This window comes from Taeniopygia guttata, chromosome 2, assembly GCF_048771995.1.
Source record: "Taeniopygia guttata chromosome 2, bTaeGut7.mat, whole genome shotgun sequence".
In the NCBI taxonomy this organism is placed as follows: Eukaryota; Metazoa; Chordata; class Aves; order Passeriformes; family Estrildidae; genus Taeniopygia; species Taeniopygia guttata.
In genome coordinates, this window is record NC_133026.1 from 37,312,608 (window position 1) to 37,333,997 (window position 21,390).

The window sequence follows — 21,390 nt, forward strand, 5'->3', positions numbered from 1 at the left end:
TGAGGCATATTAATTTGGACTTTCAGGAAAGCAAAACAAATTTCCTTCCCAAGCAGATAATATGCAGATAATATGCAGATATAAAATTTTTCAGAACGTCTGAGTAAAATAAGTCTGACAATGGCTTAGCCAGATTTTTTGTCTCTAGCTGTTCTGTGACAGCACATCCCCACCTAGTACCTGTCAGTTTAGCAAGTAGTGTTCAAGAAAACTAAAATGCTGTTATTTTGTGTACAAAATCACCAGTGACCAACAGCAAAATAAAACAACAAAAATAAAAAGTCATGAAATCCTTGTTCAACTAACAAGAGTGATTTGGGCAGTGAATTTGGGAGTGAATAATAACAGAAATTATCTACCACACTCCTCAGAGAGTTTACAGTCTGTATTCCATTGAAACTTCAATCTGAAAGGAAATATTTCACTATATCAATTATGAAACAAGAAAAGCAAAAGAGGCACAATACATGCTAAAGCATATTGTACCAAACCAGTATGAACACTACAACTCTTGCAAGCACCTCCAGAGACAAAAAAAAATCCCAAATAAAGCACTAAACATCAGTCATCTGTCACACTTAGCTACCACAACACAACTTCCACAAGTGGAACTAAGCTTACACATGCTTGAGGTTTTCTACTACTTGTGTGCTTATTCTGATCAAATCTAAAGAGATAAGTGACAGACGTAGCCTCATCTATATTTAGTGGATATATTTAGATGACTAAGGAATATTTAAAAGTGAATAGTTGATGAAAACATGTTGACTAGTTTAGAAGAGATTAAAATCTTGGCAAATCAGAGGAAAGTAAAGCGTTGGGAGAGCATTTTGGAATTATGCCAGCTAGTAAAATGCTTCAACAAAAGAACACTAGAAATTTTGGAAACGTTGAGATAGCAGCTTGTAATGTGATAGAAACAACATGATCTTGGAAAGGAACCTGGTAACAAGAGCTCATATAAAACTATCAGTTTCAAGAAAAGTAAAATTCCATTTGTGATTAGAAGTACTAAATACACCAAATCCATATTACTCTGAAGAATCCAGCAAATAACAAAATGAAGCCAAATGACAAAAGCTGAAGTCATAGCCAACAAAGGACCAAAAGGCTCTTATCAATCCATAAAAGGACTAAGATGACTGTGAGACACACATGCTGTGACAAAGGGGTGAGAGAAGAAGGGTGCATTGTCTGCTCCTGTAGGAATGTGGCTTATTTGATTGAATTATACCAAGGGAAAAGAACTTTCTGTTGAGGCCTGAGGAAACACAAGGGGAAATGTGAACATATAAGTTTTAAGAGGGCAAGCCTGACTAAGAGCAGCAACACTCCAACACTTGGATCCTGCTTGCTCGTAGGTCATTTCTCAATGGCAGTGCCAGGCTCTGTGAGGTTTTGTCTGATAGAAGACAATGGCCACTTCTGATGGCATCTGGGAGACAGATCTGCTCCAACTTTCTCCTGTTAGGTCACAGAGCATGTTTCTGATATATAGAAGCTGCAGAATAGGACAAAAAAAACCCAAAACAGTTTCTACCCATAAAGTGAGACTAAATGGAAGAATCAGATGTTTAAGTTAGAACTGCAAAGCTACTAGATTTGACTTATTCCATAATAATCAACTGCAGTAGCTAACATTATGCAATTATATGGAGCTCTTGCAATTTCTGTAGTTCCAGGCAGGTATTTCATCTCCCCGCAGAAGCTGGAAACATCACACCTGCTTGTGAGAATTGACTGCACATTCTGAGTGTGTGCGTCCCTGCACATTCATCACTGGACTGAGACATTTTCCTGCTACTTTTAATGCTTTCTGGAAGTTAGGAAACTGTGTTAATGTATTTTTGAGATATCTTTACTGATGGAAGGTATTAGAACATAAAGTCATGGAAGAGGAAGGGAGGGAGGGAGGGAGGGAGGGAGGGAGGGAGGGAGGGAGGGAGGGAGGGAGGGAGGGAGGGAGGGAGGGAGGGAGGGAGGGAGGGAGGGAGGGAGGGAGGGAGGGAGGGAGGGAGGGAGGGAGGGAGGGAGGAAGGAAGGAAGGAAGGAAGGAAGGAAGGAAGGAAGGAAGGAAGGAAGGAAGGAAGGAAGGAAGGAAGGAAGGAAGGAAGGAAGGAAGGAAGGAAGGAAGGAAGGAAGGAAGGAAGGAAGGAAGGAAGGAAGGAAGGAAGGAAGGAAGGAAGGAAGGAAGGAAGGAAGGAAGGAAGGAAGGAAGGAAGGAAGGAAGGAAGGAAGGAAGGAAGGAAGGAAGGAAGGAAGGAAGGAAGGAAGGAAGGAAGGAAGGAAGGAAGGAAGGAAGGAAGGAAGGAAGGAAGGAAGGAAGGAAGGAAGGAAGGAAGGAAGGAAGGAAGGAAGGAAGGAAGGAAGGAAGGAAGGAAGGAAGGAAGGAAGGAAGGAAGGAAGGAAGGAAGGAAGGAAGGAAGGAAGGAAGGAAGGAAGGAAGGAAGGAAGGAAGGAAGGAAGGAAGGAAGGAAGGAAGGAAGGAAGGAAGGAAGGAAGGAAGGAAGGAAGGAAGGAAGGAAAATATTAAATTACAAATACTCTTTTGGTATATTCCTCTAATGAATGTTTTTTTCTTGTTTCAGCAAGCTGTTATTTTCAGCAGTTCTTGGATTTCAGAACTCCAAATATAGAACATACTTCCACACAGCTTTTTTATCTCAGTTTAAATTCAGCTCATTGTGTGTGTATGTCACTTGATGAGGTCCAATTCCTTCAGCAGGCAGACTTCCAGGCTAAGCTTCCCTGTATGTGTCCCTAGCACACTTTGCATGTGTCTTTCCTCTTGGAAAATCCTGTGCTCCACAGATCACCCCTTTACCTGGCAAGTAGTTTGTTACTAAGTGGAGTACAAAGTAGCATATGTGGAGCTACATTTCCCTATAATTCTAAGACTGGCATATTTTCCCATGCCCACTATTAATATTATCCAATAAGACCCTTCTTTTCAAGGCTAGTGCTACTACTGGCTGCCAATCTGGGAAAATCAGTTATGTCTCTGAGCATATTAAACGAGCAGTATTTCTTTTCTTTCAGATCCTCTTTAAACAAAAACATAATTTCATTTAATAAGGATGAAAATGATAAATACATTTTACCTGTATTCCATGTTTATGTCCAAACTGATGGTCAAGACCATTATGAAGTCTTGAAATATTCTTCCAGACTCCCCATCACTACATGGGTCTTACTATAAAATTGGCAGGAATTATATACATTATGTACATTATATATGTACAGCACACTGTCATCAGTCTTTCCTTAAATGCAAGCAATTACAGAAACATTAAGGTTCAGAAGGAGAGTATCTGTTCATGAAATCAAAGGTTAGCTAACCAAAGTTAGCAGGGACCCATAATTGAAATGCATTCTCCTGAACTATTCAGCAAGATGGTGAAGAAGAAAGAATAATATTGATTCATTTCCTGCAAGTGATAATCTAACCAACATGCAGCAAGATCTGACGGTTAGAAGCCTCTGTTGGGTGCATATCCCAATTCCAAATAATTGTGTGCCTCATTCCTAGTGCAAGGATGTTGAATGCAAAATACAGATCACCTCAGTCAAATTTGTCTCTGCAGTCACTTTATCATATTGGCAATTTTATTCCTTACTATCAACTTTCCATTGTAGCACATAACTAAAACAAAATTATGTTTTCACTTGTGAAATGAAAAGTGAATTATTAATATAAAATAACTCTCATGCTGTGGTAGTGAACATAAACAAAACAAAACAATAATATTTAGGAAAATGGAAAATTAACAGTGGTGAAAGCCTTCATGAGTTTCTGTAAAGTTCCTTCTTTTTTCTTTTTTTTTCAAACAAACCTAGTCAAAAGCTCCTAAAAATATATACTACGATAGAGCAGACAAGACATCCAAATTTTTGTCAGTATAATTCTTGTACATCTAAAATTTCAAATCAGAATAAAATAATAGTCCCTGTCCCTGCAACAAGGAGAGGCACACTCACCCTTAGAGTCATGTTTTTGTACAGGGCCTTGTTGATTGTGTGTTCAGTTCACACCCACACTGGAACTGAAAATATGAATCCAATTCTAAATACTTGATTGAAGGGAAGAAGCTGGTAGTTGAAGATTTGAATAACCAGCTGTTCACCTAAATCATACTTCAAATGCAAAAAGGATTACAGGACCCAGCCTCTTCAAATGTTTACCCTTGCATGTGTTTTTTATAAAAGCAAATGCCAGCTAAGGGTCATTGTTCTTCATAAGTCCTGCTAAGTTTGAACTCCCACTCTCATGAGATCCCTTGATCTCCCAGGAGTTATATGCATGTACTACAGCTGAAAATTTTTGCCCAGTGACAAGTTATGCAAAGATTTACATTATATTGTAATAATAGTGCTCATTTTTCAGCATTGCATATCACTAATGTACCACTCCACATGTCCATTAAAGCTGGTTTTATTACTGTAATGTACAGCTGATATGGCAAAAGCTAGCTAAATAAAGAAAGTTTATAGGATATTATTTTAGCGCAATCAGTGCTGTAGCAAGTCCTTGTCTGAACAGTTTTCAGTGGATGCACCTGCAATGAGTGCATATCAAATCCTTTAACTGTACTTTAGAGGTTTGTTCTGCCTGCAAATTTCCTTTAGGAGCACAGTCAGTGTTTGGTGGCCAAAATTATTACCTGGCTGTAGACTGGTCTTGCTCATCAGCATTCTGTACCATTGCCACAAGCTGAAGGAGAAAAAGACAAGGAGGAGGGGGGAAAAAGCCCTCAAAAACTAGATACACAAATGGGAGAAGTGATTAAAGAAGATCACTGAGGTGGAAAATAAGCTCACTGCCACGTTGTTTAGAAACAAAATTCCACATACTCTAAAAATGCATTCCAGCAGAGCATTTGTCCTCCTGGTTCTTTGTGAGTTTCCCTTAGGGACTGAACTACAATGCAGAAGTTAATAATTTGGTGGGGTCAAAAAAGAATAATGTGATAAAATTTAGTAGAAGGTGCATATATAAACTTGGTACTGATGTGAAAGAAGATAATAAGGTGTTCATACAACTGAGGGAAGGAACAGGGTGAACAGACACACTGGAAAAAGCCTACCATGCCACCAATCAATGAACCAAACTTGGCTTTGTTCCTCTTGTTCCATTTCAAATCATAAGAACCATTAAAATTTGATGCTCCCACTTAATTTTTTCAACATTTATTATTTCTCAAGCTCAATTTTGAGTTTTGTCCTTTGACCTGTTGGCAGCAATGTTAGCAGTCAGAAGCCTATCTGTGTTTGGAAGAGAGGGTTAAAATTCCATTCTTTACATGTATGTTTTTATTACAACTTAGGATTCATGTACTATTATTCATTAAAAAGTTAAAAAGATTACTCATTAGGCATTCAATTTAAGTTTTATGAGTTACTTATGGAAGTTATTACATATTTACATTGACTAAAAGGGTCCTAAATTTTAGACATTTTGACTTGCAGTCATCAAATACCTATAGTACTTGAAACTACTCCTGATGGAACACTGAGAAAGTAAAGGATTAATTTCTTTTTACCTGTAAACTTTAAAACACTGTTTGATCAATTGTACATGAATGGGGCATCAACAGAAGTAGGGGAAATGGGTCACAGCTCTTTTCCTCTGCTCCAGATACCCTGTCCATTGTGACAGAGAAGTCAATAGTATGATTTGAGGATGAGAAGAAAGTAATTCTCGTTGCTTAAAGGTATACCACTCCTCCAATGCTGAATGCCAGTTCTGTGCTCTGAGGATGTATTTACATCAGTGTTAGCTCAGATTAGGAATTTTTGAAGCAGATCTCCCATGTTCCCCCAGTTACCATATTTTGGTTTACATTGCGGAACACGCCAATTGTATTTTCAGAATAAAGGAAGCCAAAGATACTCCAGGAGCCCACCTAATGTCACCCAGTGGGCCAGAATGGTCAGAGGAACACTTAATTCCACCTAATCTCACACCACTGCTTTGTAAGCAAAGGCATCCAGTCCAATCCTTTTCACTGTCTAGATCTTCTACTGCTCTTGTTCATCCCATAAATGTGGATATGACCTGAAATCCTCATTTCAAGCTAGGCTGACCAATTTCTTGAAAGGATGCTGACTCCTTAATTCTGGGCCCTCATGTGTCTGAAGCTGACAAGCCAAATTACTGAACTGAGTGTTGCCTGAAATCAGGCCTATGGACAGAAAAATCACAAACTAAAGCACACTACTCAGTGCCTTTAAAATATGGACCAAATCCAGGCTTAAAACCTTATGAGACAAAATTATATAATGGAAAACCAAATCAACTTGTTTATAAAGATGGCAACTTTGCCTCCTTAAATCCTTAAATTTTTCAAGAGCTACTTCCAAAACATCTTCAGAAGACTGCACTGATTGTAGCTTTCAGAGGCATCCTCAGCGTTCCAAAGATATCACATTTATATTTTGCAGCTACCCAAATCAGTGTGCAACCCATGGCAACAGGCCAAATCACATATAATCCCATTCTCTTCAGCAGTTGTTTTCTGAGAACAGATGCTTTAAGCCCACATTAGATTCCTTTGAGTGAAACCACCTGCGTACCCTTTTCTAGGGTTTCTTCTTTTTCTTGAACATAAATATATTTTCTCAAAAAATGACCTTTACATCAATATAATAACAGCATGTGTCAGCAAAAATTATGATTGCTCCTCTAGCATGGAGCAAGGGTGAATAAGTTTTGATACCTCTTTGCAGCTGTAAGCACATAAACAACTTCAGTGGAATCATATTTTTGTCACTTTCAATTTTAAACATTTCTGGGTGCAATATCTCACTTTTGTAGCATAAAACCTTAATGCTACCTATCTGACAAGATGACCTTCCTCTAGTTCCTTCATAGTCTACAATATACAAAATCTGACGGAAAAACAGACAGTTTTACAGTTGGTCACTCAGGATCACATCTCAGTGCCAGTTTCAGACACGATCAGCTTTGTCATTACTTCTTTTTGATCAGAGAGAATATGACCTGCTATTTATATGCCTTCTCAGAAAACTGGGAATGAATGCCAAGATCTGTCACAAGGCAGACTCTAAACGTTTTGATTAGTTCTAGTAAATCCTATCATTGTTTGTTTCGGTATTTATTTAATTTTAGAATGAGAGATAAGTGTTTCTAATCTCACACACCAACCCTGAGGAATCTGAGCTTCAGTATTTGATACAATTTGATTTGATGCCCTTCACTTATATTGTAAATAATTCCTACATAAATATCCTGAATAAGTGCTCATAATTTCACTGATGGTTTTGAGGGGATTGTTTGAGGGGAGTTATTTTGGGTTGTTTGTTTTTTTCTTCTTTGATACAGCTGATGGTATGCACCACTATAATATTTATCTCTTTGATGCTTAATGGTTCTGGCACTAATTTCTTGATCATCTACCATGATGCTGGACAGATAATTCTACCTTATCATCTCAGATGATAGAAAGCACATTAGGATCATGCAGTCCCACACAGTGAAGCTTTAACTATCCTGCCAGCTCCAAGCAGGAAAGCACAGTGGAACTGTTTATACATTTCATGAATTATAAATATTTATGAGCATAAGAAAGACCTAGATTCTAGCTGATATAACATCTGTATGTGAGGATCCTTTGACCAACTATGGCAATTCTTTCCAAAAGAGAAAGATGGCTACAATTAGTTTAGAAATGAAGTGCTTTCCAAGGAATAGTTTTAAAGGCATTTATCAACATAAAATATGGATAGTAAAAATATATTTATCTCACAGTGTACTGAGACATCTTCAATTTACTCTGAAAACTATTTAATCAAGAAACATAGCAAAGCCTTAGTTTCATATGTCATTCATGAAATGGAAAGTATCACACTATCCTCAGAGTGCAATTATCTGTTATGATTTGAAAATGGTGCTTCCTAAATCATCTTCAGTGTCACTTTTTTTAGTACACACCATATTTTGGGAAAAGAAAATGCAGATTTTAAAGTGGCTCAGGAGAGCTGATTGGCACACATCCGAAGGTGGTTTGGCTAAAGGTTGCACCTAAAATTAACCATTAATTTCAAAAATAAAATAAATTCATTACACAATAAATATATTTTGAAGTATCTTCCTACTTATAAGGGCCTCCACAAATAATATAGAACTTCTGTATTTAAAAAATAAGAACTTTCAAAAATTGCAATTTGTTCAGCAAATGAAAATCAAACTTTGCAATGGCCACCCAGAAATTTCTTATCACAAAGCCTTGTAAAAGACTACATTTTTATATTTTTCCTTTTCAGTCTACTCTCATATGGGTGTAAATATATATATACACACACCACATACATGAGAATTGTTTGAAATGAAAATTTTTAATGTCACAAATGAGAAGCTGCAATCTGGAAAGTAATTAATCATTCAGAGAAAATGCTATGGTCCAAGTCCTTAAAATACCTCAAGCTCTTGAGGGCTTTATTCCCCTGCTTTCTTTCTGACTTCAAGTTTGAATAATTTCATTGACCTTGGGGATGTGTCTTTGACAATGGTCCAAGAAGTTTCATGTTTTAATGGGCTATGATGTCATGTGCAACAAAAAGCTTATGTTCGAAGAAAAGGCCATCAACAGTAAAACACTGAAATCTTATGTAACTGAATATAGATTTTGCTTGCAGTCAGCAATGCATATTAATATGGCAGTGAATCACTGCAGCCTGCTACTGTAAGCAATACTGTTTTAATGGGAGACAATTGGAATAAATCTTGACAGTATATGAAAAATATTTCCATTTTGCTTTGCTTTAAATTGCTAATCAACTGCTTTCTCTTGATTGCTGTTTCCCAGTCATTTCAAGAAATAACTGTATGTTCAAATGAAAATAAACAGAATCAATATGCTTTTAAAGCTGTTATGATTGTACATGAATGACACATTAGCTACATTTCACAATAGATGCATTTTTGGGGCCTTTTCTTTCTAAGTGAAATGCACTTTTCACAGAAGAGATTACCTGCTGGGAACTGAGCAGGCTGCATATGTATGCTGACCTATGTGCAGGTGGCTTTCAATTAAAGGCATTTCATCTAATTAAAGGCAGAGTTGTGACCTGGGTGTCATTACATTTTCTGAGTATTAAAAATGCAACTTTTCTTGTTTTGCACATTCCGCCAGTGTTCCTCTAGCTGAGGCAAGGAGACAAGATGCCTCCACTCATTATCCTTTTGGTTGTTTTATCATTATGTCTGTTCTTCACAGACATAATGACATCCTGCTTTAAAATGGGATTTTAACTATCCAAAGAAACTCAGTTATATACCTTGCCCCTTGCCTTTTGATGGGTCAGAAAATGAGGCATTACTCATAATGGCTGCTGAGAGAACTCAGTTCTCTGTTCTCCTGGTAACTCATTAATATCATACTAAAAAACAACAAGCCATGGTACTTTGAAGTGTTTAATGTATGCTACAACATGATTTTAACCCTAAACTTAATAAATTTACAAGATAATCTTTTAATTTTGTCAGCTGATAGTTTACAAATTTACTGAATAAGAAGAGATTTTTGTTTTATGGGTAAAGCATCTCTAAATTATGGCAAGGGGGAAACTGAGCAGAGGGAGACTTTTTAATAGAATGGCTGACACAGAACATATATTTAGGAGGGACATTTATGCATTATCATTAAAATTTAATTTCTTGAAAAATTGTTGTGGGACAAAAGTAAGAGGTTTTTTTTTTTATTCAGACTCCCAGTTTCTCTCCTGATCTACTCTTGCAAAAACACCAGAGATAATAAGTCCTTTATGCTGGGTGAGGAAGGTCATGGCTAACATCTTGAGCTCGCACGCCTTGTAAAGTCCAGATCCTTCACTACCAGCATCTCACCGACCAAGCTCTTCAGGAGTACTTAGGCTGGCTTGCATTAGGTGGTGATTGATCTGTATCTTTTCCTTCCAAAGTTTCACAGGAGGACCAAATTTGGTCAATGTGCCCTTTTAAATTACTATGTTGAATGCGCTGTGCATGAAAACTACCCACCATTCTGATTTTCACGTAATGGAAAAAGCTGTGCTGCTGTGAATTCTTAAAAATTATTAGAAAACAAAGAATTTTTCCCTTATTTGTAAGGAGGAGCTGCCTCTCAACTTGTTACAGCATTTATGTGCTAAATGTTATATGTAAAAATAGTCTCCAAAATTAAACTAATTTCTTCCTAATGACTTTTTATTTAACACATGTTAAAACTCTATAAATACTCTATTCTCACATAGACATCTGAAATAGAAAGCTCTTATTATTTACTCTTTGTTCACAACAGTTGATATTTTACAAAGAGGCAGCTGTAGATTAAGTAAGTTAATTCCTCTGGTGGTGTTCAGATGAATCAGTTTCCCATAAATGTAACTTTTTATTCCTTAGAAAATACCCTAAAATATTCCATTTTAAAATTACAGAATAGATTCATATATATCAAGGATTATAGCTGATGAATTTAGTACATGTGATGTTTAGCCTGATTTAATTTCTTGCTGTTTATCCTGGTCATGATTCAAAGTAAAAGAAGTTAATGAAAGGTATCTGCAAGGTAATTAGTTAGAAGAAAAAAAATTCACCTTGCCTATAAGATACAATTCTTTGCGGATAATAAATCTTACTAAATGCTCCCTTATTCTAGTTAAACCTTCCCTAAATTGCTGTAATTAAAACAAAAGGATCAAATACAACATGTGTACGAATCGGGGGCCTTCTTTTGACATCAATTTCTGAAATATTCGGCAATGTTTTGTGTTTTACTGTGTACTTTTCAGGAGCTGCTGCAATGGTGGAGTAGTTTTTAGAAGTCCAGAAACTTCTCCAAAGTATGCTCTAGGTCAAGCCATCTCCTGGCCTCTCTCTGGAACAGGAAATAATACACTGGATATATTAACAGTGATGATGATGAGGCAGGGAGGAAGGGAAGGAGAGAGCACACACATCAGCTGCAGCATCAAAGTTGTCCAAGATTCCTCCCATTTTGAGATCTTGAGGTTTCAGACTACCACAAACAATGTTGAAAAACCCTGAGAACAGGATAGTCAGCTGAATAGCAATGAATATTGCTGTCCATTGTTCTTCTTAAAATAAAAGTTCATGAAAGGAGCAAACCTAGACAATGATCCAAATTCTTAAATGTTGTACTTGAAAACTAAAATATACTAAGTTTTTCCATTTTCCAAGAAGATATTATCTGATCATTTTAGGAAGCAATTGAAACTGGACAGCAGCCATTTAGACAAGCAATCTCTTTGTAATCAAAATTAATAATTCATCCAATAAATAAGCTAATTTTGTGACAAATTGTATCCCAGATATTGCCAGTTCAAGCTGACTTTACTTTTTGACAGATGTGCTGCTGATTGGCTGCAAGCAAAGCACTGACTTCTAATGTACAGAAGAGTTCCTTAACTTTTAAGAGATTTTACATAGATTTGAAACATTGATAATTATGGGGTTTAATAGTTCTTTTTGTTTTGGCATTTTTGGGGGTTTTTTTAGATTTCCTTTCTAATCCCCAAACAACTCATCACATACAAGTTTCTGACTTGCTCAGCCCCATGGGAAGATTTTGGCTGTGTTGTAGTAACACAAAAACCCCCAAAATCCAGGTGTGATCTATTTCATTCCACTGTTGACAAGCAGCTTTACCCCCAAACAAGGACTCATATAATTTACTTACTTTGAAGCTTTTTCAGCTTTAATTTCTACCATAAGTTTGCAATTGTGCCTGAGCACTACCTTTAGTATTCAAAGATACCAAGCAGAAGAAGAGTGTCACTCCAAAAAGAAGCATTTTTTATAAGAACTCTTTACTAGATTTTGCAATTGTGCTTAGAGGCTTTCATGTGGTGATTAATTGTGCTTTCACAGATTAAAGAAATTGATTTCTCTCCAAACTAAGGTGATGGTTCAGAAGATTTAGCTTTTTGGTTTCACTTTTTGCTTATGAAATATGTGCATTTAGGCATATATCTGAAAAGCACAAAAAATTTCCATCTGAAAATGGTTCTTGAGCTATTCAAATGGATCTTGAGCAGTTCAAATGGATCTGTTTATCACAGCTGTAATAACCAGTTCTAGTGACACTACTGAGCCAAAATTCAAATAATTTGGAAAGGTTCTGCTAGAAGAGTTGTCCGCACTATGGGGTCCCAGTCATACTACATAGTGGAGAAAACTCTTCTTTCAACTTTTATTTCCATCATCTTTATCTGGACTTTTTTCTTTTGATACAGCAGATATCTGAGTATTGTGAATATTTTTTGTTCTCAATATTTTTTCATATTTCCTATGTAAACCTATACATATCTGCTAAAACTGTAAATTAATTTGTGTTCATATATCTAAGTTTCTTTTACTAAAAGCATGGTCAGTAAAGATAGAAATTCTCCTTGCTTCAATACTGCACAATTCCACTATAATTACTGAGTGTAGCCAAAATGTAATAGCTGCATATAGATAGATATTAAAGTACAAACAGACTGCTGTTTTAAAATAGAAGAACAATGAGTTCTTTTTCTGAAATTCCATTTTGCAGACTGATCAGTGTAAAGTAATAGGAAAGTGAGGAACAGAAATACAATAAAAATATTGAGCCTTTAAGAAATAAGTAGCGAAAAGTTAAGAAAGAGATGTTACCCAGACAATAGAATAGGCTCTTGGTATAAAAAACTTCAAAAGAAATAAGAAATCTAGTTGCTCCCAAATTAAAATACAAATATGAAATCATATGTTAAGAGAAATGACATTGTTAGAGAATGCACTGTAGACATGTACTTCATCACTACAATGATCCATATCCAGCCTATGTTATCAGAAGACATTGTCATCTGAAGATTTCTGCAGGCCTGAGAGAAATGGATGGTCTTGGCATGTGGGCACATACTCTTTCATGATTCTCAGGGATGCAAGGGGCTGAACTGGTACTGAGAATTTACTATCACCATCACAAGAGATGTCACAAAGCACATTAGCAAAACAGATTATGTGCTTATACAGCAAAGTTTTCTTTTGTAGCTATTGCTGAAAAAAACAGGTTAAATGTTTAAGTTCTTTTTAACAGTATGTGAAAGTGCAGCATGGAAGGCTCCAGTGCAGACACATTATGATATCTTAAGTCATAATCTTTCGTTCATTAACCCAGAGGGCTTTGTATACACATATAAGAAATGCCACAGCTTAATCTTTTATCTGGGCAGGAATTTAAGCCACATGGTTTTTAACATTTAGGAATCTGGGAGCAGTTCATGCACAGTTCCTGTGCTTCAGCATGGAGGGTCTAAATTGTTGACTGATGCTAATTGTGGCTCTGCGTCTGAGACCCAGTTTTGATCTACATTAGCCCCTTTTCTCATTTGCAAGTTATGTAGATTTGCCAAGTGAATGTCACCCTTCCACTAGCAGCAACAATCACAGAGGTATCAAAGGCAGTTTTCAATTAACTTGTTCAGGTACTTGTGAACACTTCATTACAGAATCCTGAATCTTGGAACAGAAATGAGTTTTTTTTCCAAAGGAAAAATAGTACCTAACTTTTTTTCTTTTTTTAAATTTGTCTCTATTGTTCCTATTTTTCACTTCAGAAAATCAAGGCTAATATTGAAATCAGCAAATATATCAGGGGCATTATAGTCACTCTATCTCACTGGGAAAATAAATTTGGTTAGCATTTCCATTTGCAGCATAAGGATTTAAGTCTGGAGACAGGAGGTTAATGACATTTTCATGCGCTATAGCGTTTTGTAAAAATCTGGGACGGTAGAAGGAAATATAACTTTATGATGCTTACTGCATAAAAACCTAATATTCTCCCTCACCCTCAGCACAATCTGTGCCAGTCAAATATCCAGTCCTGTAGTAAACCAGATTAACATTAAGAACTCTCTTAGCTCTGATGATTTAAATAACATTTTCTTGATGACAGGAAGGAAAACCAATAAGAAAATGCTTATTTTTTTTTCTTTCTGAAAAGTTCTATCTCAAATTTGCTAGATTAAAATGACATAAGCACCATATCTTCTTATAAAACAATGTCATTGACATGCACCTGAGCAGAAAAAATGAGAATATATATTCTGGAAAGTTTTTATTTTTAAAGATTATATTTAAATTTATTGAGATGCTAAAGCTATGAAATTGCAGTTTACCCCTCAGGTCAGGAGCTATGTTTGTACAGCTCCAAATCTCTGTTGAATTGGCTCTCCTGTTTTTCTGAGAAAAGCAATATAAAAAGAACATCCAATGCTTGTTGCTTTCTTCTTTAATTCGTCAGCACCTTCTGTCTAGAGGGGCTGTGGTGCCAGACAGTACACTGCATAATGAGTGCAGGAGACAAATTGTATTACATATTGTGGCATATATAGTGACATAGAAGTGACTTGAATAATCTAAATTATAACTTCTCTCTGAATCTCAGCCACCCCACTGGAAATGTGGTTGAAATGGGTGATTTTCATGGCTTAGGTGTGACAATCTCAAATGTAGTGCCTCCTTCCCCTCCCCCTCACAAGACTCTCCCAAACCAGATAGTGCTCACTTGTTCCCCCTATTTCCCCTCCCTCTTCTGGGGATGGAGTTCAGAACAGGAGGTACAAAAGGGTGAAAATTACAGCTTGAGATGAGAAAAATTTTCTGGAAACAATAATGAGATAAGAAATTAACACTAAACAATATTGATTTTTAAAAGGTATACATAAAGAGAATTATTCACATGCAAAAATGCTTATTGCAGAGCCTGACTGACACAACCACAGCCACCTTTTTGCTGACTGCAAAAAGAAACACCTTTCTTCCCAGAAGAGAGAGAAAAGAGTCCATTTCCTCACCCCCTGGCAATGGTATTTTTCTGTCCTTTTTGTGCCAGTGAAAAAACCTCCTATCTTATGCTTTTTAAAAATTAACTTTGACTATATATTTATGTCAATATATTCACAAGCTCTGGAATGCTATAAATGAGGTGACACACTTCTTCCATGACTGCCATTTTAAAAGCCATTGGGTTTTTATGTGTTTTCAGAAAGAACTGATTATGTCAGAGCACAGATAACTAATGCAATAGCGTAGACTTTTTGGTGTTTTCCAGATGAACACTAAAAATGTATTTGGAACAACATTATAATGCAAATTTGGGGGAAAACTATTAAGGAATTCTTTCCAAGATTTTGGACACTGGTATGAAATTAAAGTTTGGGGAAAATTCATTAATATATGGATGACTGTCAGCAGGAGATAACTGAAAAAGGGAATTTTGCATTTTTGATTTTACATATAAACTGCTACAGCATAAGCAGGTCTTTAAAAATAAAACTGAAATTTCTTCTTACTTCAAGAATTAAGAGCACTTTTGTTGAATAATTCCATATGGTCATTCCAGAGTTTTGGAAAATCTCAATATCGAGTTTACCAGAGCAGATCTTCTTAGGCTGGCATTAACCTTTTTGCTTACCTAATAAAAAGAAGAAAATATTTCATATTCACTTTAACCAATAGAAATACAAGATTCTGTTACCTATGTTTGTCTTTTCATTGTCAGCTTGGAGCATCTGGGAAGGTGTAAAGTGCATCTTAGTTAACTTTTTTCCTGTAATTCTATTTTATGACATCTAGACTACTGTAGAGGAAAATATGGTCAGCAGAACTTATTAATTTGCCAGTGTTTCTGATCTTTACCATGTTTTAAATGCAATTTACCAGGAAAAAACAAAGTTTTATATAATACATTGGGAATTAAATTCATCTTCTTAATTGCACGATTCTTAATCCTTTTGAATAGACAATGAAATTCACAGTTGCATGACTAAGTGCAAGATTTGACAACTTTTTCAATTTATTACAGTAAATTACAGTTTCGCTGAAGCACACATTCTAGGTTAATTAAAATGCAAGTTGCCAGTAAATGAATTATGCAAATAGGATATTGCACAAGTCATGCAGTAATTACCAATTCTACATTTATAGCCTTATTGATTTTCAATAACTAGCCCTAAATCTTAAATGTGTAATGTGTAATTAAAGAAAAGATTAACGCAAGGGGTTTTGAAAATAAACTCATATTAAGTCATTACTTTTCATTCTTTTGCAGTAAACCCTTTTGGAGATGCAAATTTTGATGTGGTATATTTTGATCATAGCTTGGCCAATCTCAGTTTTCATCAGATTGCCTAAAAACCAGAGAATCCCTCATTTCTTACACAGTTTTAGAAGTCAGAATGTAAGTTCTTCATGTGAATCACGTTATCTTTATAACTGTACTAGGGACAAGTCTTAGAAAAAATGGCTGGCTCTGGAAGGAACAAAAGATCATCTTCTTGTTTGCTTCTCTACCTTGTCTTCCTCTTCAGCAGTTGTGCCCTAGGGAGATTCTTGTGAGACATTCCAGCCTAAAACAAATCTCTCACTCTCATCTTTTGCAATTTCAAAGGACTGTTGTGAATTTCACTGGAGCTTCCTTGCAATGCAAATAATCACATCTAGAAAAGGGTCATCTCTACTACAATCCCAAACTACAGTGTGGAGATCTCACTCCCAATGCCAGGTGCAGGAGCTCACACAGGACTGTCTAACTCTTTCACCACCCAGAAACACAGTTGTATCACAGTTGGAAAGTATGAGCATGATTTAATGGGCAAAACTTTTGAATATTATTAACTAAAATTAGCTCTGTATTATCAGATGACTTCTGAACCATTTTAGTGTCACTGTCTCAGACACTAATTGCTGTTTTCCCCCAGGAGCTGCCCAAATTTTTGCCAGTAATAAGATTTTCTGAAATGTGGATTGATATGGAGGTGTCATTACTGAAACATTTATAACTATAAGTGAAAGTTATAAATCTGCACACAAAAGTACGAAACAACTGTGTCTTTGGTTAATTAGAATTTAATTACTGTATCACTTCATTAATGACTTTTAAAAGGGTTTCACTTTTTTTTCATTGTGACTTCAGGGAATCAGAAAGGTACTACCTTTTCAATGTTTGTATTCCTCAGCTTTCCCAAAGAAACTACTGCAGAGCGCAGTGGTACAAAAGGTCAGAAGTCTGCTGGACTTCACACACTTAACACATGTAGAGGTAATTGCCTGATAGCAGTGTGATTTCAGCTGCTGCTGGCTATTAGCTACGGTTCAGGCAATTATCTGTGCCTGAAAAGTACAGCCTAGTCCTGGGAATATTTTGGATACAAGAGGAAACAGCACTAGATGGTCCAGTCCAGGCAATCAGGGCTGCCCCTGCCCCACCACCCAGCAGCGCTTTCTCTGCAGCCCCAGCAGCTCCCTGGAGGCTGTGGTGGCAGCAGGAATCAGGGCTTGCTTCTTCTGGGTTTATCATGGGCAAAGCTGCTGGAGGAGTCATTCATCAACGTCTTTATGCCCCCTGGAGAAATAAGGCAGATTACACTTTCTGCTATGTAGTGCTCAAATAAGCAAGAGAGGAAGAGAATTACTTGCCTTTATCCTCATGTATAGGTATAGCATCCAAAAGTAATATACAGGTGGGATTCAAATATCGATTATTTCATTTCTTGCTGATAATAGCTTTTAGTCTGAACTGCACATTTGTAAACCTGCCTTAAAATAAATGTGTACTGCATCCAATTTTAGAAATACTTTGGTGAAAGTAATATCAGCTATGTTCAGTCATATTTAATGTTTTCTTGGAGTGTTCACAGAGGATACCAAAATACTGCAAAACTCATGACTAGCTTGCAACAACACAAATACAGAACAATCTGGGTGATTTGTGCATGAAAGAAAGTCTGAAGGGGAAGATTCCAGCTGAAGGCAATTGTCACTGCCTCTCTTCACAATTATAGGAGATACCTTTGGGTAAAAAAAACCAAAAAACCCTTTGGGTATGCAGATATTCTAAAATCTTGTCTCCTCTCATCCAAGCAACAATGTTAGGAAAGCTCAATAGACTGTCTGAGGAAATGATTCTTGCTCAATCCTTTCCAGACCTTTTAAAATGGTCTATAGATGCCACTGTCTCATGTATTGTGTTATTTACCATGGTATTTCAGACAGCAAACATCAAGGTCATGTGAAGCAATAAATGGAATCTTTTCATAGCCAAGTTATGAAATTAGTTCAGTTTTAGAATAAAAGGAATATAAATTGTTAGAAGGGAATACCGAAGTGGTTGTAAGACAAGGTGGCAAAAGAAATGTGAGTTGCAGCTCCAAGTGGCACAAAGGAACTTAAGAAGGTCTGAGAAGACTCTGCAGGGTACTGCGCTACATGGAAGCTCTAGGAAATGCTGAGCATGTGTATTGCTCTGGCAGATCTGGTGGCAAAACTATCTGAGGTTAGTGCACAAAATTAATCTTTAGGACAACCCAATCGCTGTGATGAAGATTCAGTCTTAGTGAATATATATAAGTCATTAAGTGCTCCAAATTGAGAAGCTATCTAAATTTTATTGCTTCTTCACATTAAGTGAACAAAAGTAACTTCAGAAAAAATCCAGGGCCAGTGTTTCAGAAAGGAAAACATTTAAGCAACATTTAAGAAAGCAAAACTAAAACCTGATTCTCTAACTGAAGCACTAACAAAAAGTAGAGATAACTAAAATTTGTAACATTCACTTCTTTCATATCTGAATTTTGGACTAGCACTTCAGTGACTATTCAAAACAATTTGCATATGTAAGTTTAAAAATTAATGTTATCTTTGCTTTCTTCCATTGCCTTAAAACAAGGAAACATGTCCCTCCCTCCTCAAACAAACAAACAAAATCTCCAGCCCTCTAACCCCACAGGTTATTAAAAATCCCCTAAGGGACCTGGAATTCATTGACTTTAAAACTTGGTGCAGGGAGTGATCTGGGCTGATCCAGTGTAAGAACATTTGAACTGCACACAAGACAAAATCTTGCTAACAATGAAATGTAATAGACTGTGGAATGATCTCCCAAGGGAAATAGCAATGCTTGATGCCTAAAGCCAGACTAGATAAAGCAACAGGAAACACACTGTTGTGCACAACACCATAATGTAATGCGGCCAAGAAGTGACTCACTTGCTATTTCTTTTCTCTCTGAAAATCTATATTTCTGTGATATTGTTGTGGTAACAAGCAGCAATACAGCCCTTTTGATAATATCCATTAGGTAATGGAACAGCAATGACTATATAGAAAATGGATAGGGAAGTTTTGTCCTATTTGATATCAAAATGGAAGGCTTTTTGGCAGAAGGGAGGAGATTTTTATCCAAAATCATTGCATGAACTGAGGGAGTTCTGAATGAACCACAGCCCATCGTGGTGTGCTAAAAGCTCCCAAGGAGGGGGCTTCAAGGTTCAAAAGAACACTCTGCAGAAATAAGTTCCATGCACAATCCTTAAAGGTATAAGAAGTTATTGTCACTGATTATTTTGGACTGAGTACAGCAAAGTTCTCTACTGATTCTCAAGTATTTCTGTTCCTGGACATTACTGCTCATTTTCTTTCAGATGAGAATGGAATATTTATATCTTCTTTTTACTGTTCTTTAGAACTGAAACAATAGCATCAGCAAAACTGGGTGTAATACAAAAGAAACAAAGAAATTTCTTGCTTTGAAAACTCAATGAAAAAGCTGCATAGAACACCATGAAAGGAAAGAAATTTACAACAGAGAATGGCTGGAAATGTCAATTTACTTTAAAGTGAACAGTAAAAGTTATTTCTTGCAGGAACAAGAAAATTTCACTGGGACTAAAATAGTACTGCTTGTTTTAAACCTGTTGTTAATAGCTAGAAGTGTAGCTACAAAGAAATGCTTGTGACAAAGGCTTGTGACAAACATTTGTTCTGTTGAGTGTTGCAGTTGTCTGTATAACAATGTGCTTTTCATATTAGACCAAATAAATAGAAACCTATTTTCTAAGCAAATGGGAATTGGAAATGGGAAAAAGGGAGGCATTATCTGATCCTGAGCTTTAGGGAAAAATAATTATTCCTTTGTTGTAAAATTTTTTATCATGAGAATTTTTATCAAATGCAACACTATGCATGCAGCAGTGTCCTGAGGCAATACCAGAAGAAATTCACTCAGTGCCACAGCAAATGATCAAATGATCAGATTGTGCAGGGGCAATCAATTCAAAGCGCAAACAATAACATTTAAACAAATAATAATAAGTGATCCAAACCAAACTAACTCTTTAATTAAAAAGCCTCCTTCAGAGAGATGAAGGACCTAGGGAGGGAGAGCGATCAAATCTTTGTCAGGAAGGCTAGTGTGAGGAAAAGAAGTTCAGGAGAAAAAATGCTTTCTCAGGAATTTTTTTTTTTTTTTACAGAATATGTTGAATCAGATCTTCAAACCTAAGTATTAAATAAAACAAAATTGATGGGAAGGGTTGATTTGGTAGATAGCTGCAAAGGATCATTCAGCTCCAATTCCTCTTTTTCGAAAGATTGATGCAGAATTGGTTAGCAGTGAAATAAAATTTGTCTTCTCCTACTAGAGGTGTCCTTATAAGAAAAGAAAATTTATAACAAAACAACAAGTCATGGACTTTTCAGGAGAGGTGACTCAGCTGGGATGATGTGACAATTCTGGCTGAAGATCCTGTTGCAGTCAATTAGACACCACTCCTGCATGTACTAACATTTAATTTAAATAAGATCTAGAAGGAAGGTACTTACTATTTCAGATCAAATACACCTGAACATGGAATTCACCAGTAAAAAAAAAGACTACACAAAATAAAACACCCCACCCAAAAAAAACCCTCAAAAAACAAACAACTAAACCCCAACATTGATTATCCAGGAAAAAGAGAATCTGGAAAGTATTTTGTTTGAATTACCCTCAAGCATCTTTCTGAAAAGAAGTTTGAAATTCTGTTGGTCTTTTCTTCATCCTCTCAGAGTTTTAAAAAGTAAACAACTGTCCAGATATTGAGGCCTGACCTACTGTAAAGCTGAGTCCATTTTATCTAGATTAGCAAATAATGGAGTATTTAAAAGACTGACATGTAGTGGAGAAAATCCCATATTAGTGACAGTTGCTGGAAGTCATATACCCTTAAAAGTACAAAAAAAAATAAAATTGCAAAGCTTTGTGGGCTTACCAGTACTTTTTCTAGTGTGAAGCACCAGACATTGCATATTTCTCTCTTTATTCCTTTTCCAACAAAATGGAGAGCGTTCCCACAGTTTGCATTTCCTGATATATCTGCAGATCTGTGTTTCAGAAGGACTTTGTTTGGAAAAAGATATTTCTTGTTTTGCCTAAGAGGCCAAATTAAGTGAAATGCACATTTATTATATTGATTCCTGTTCAGTTTTCCACCCACTTTTTGGATCAAAACTGTGAATCCTATCAAGACCAAACAAAAGCTTTATTGACATTTCAAGGTACATATTCCAACTTCAAGCTAGATATT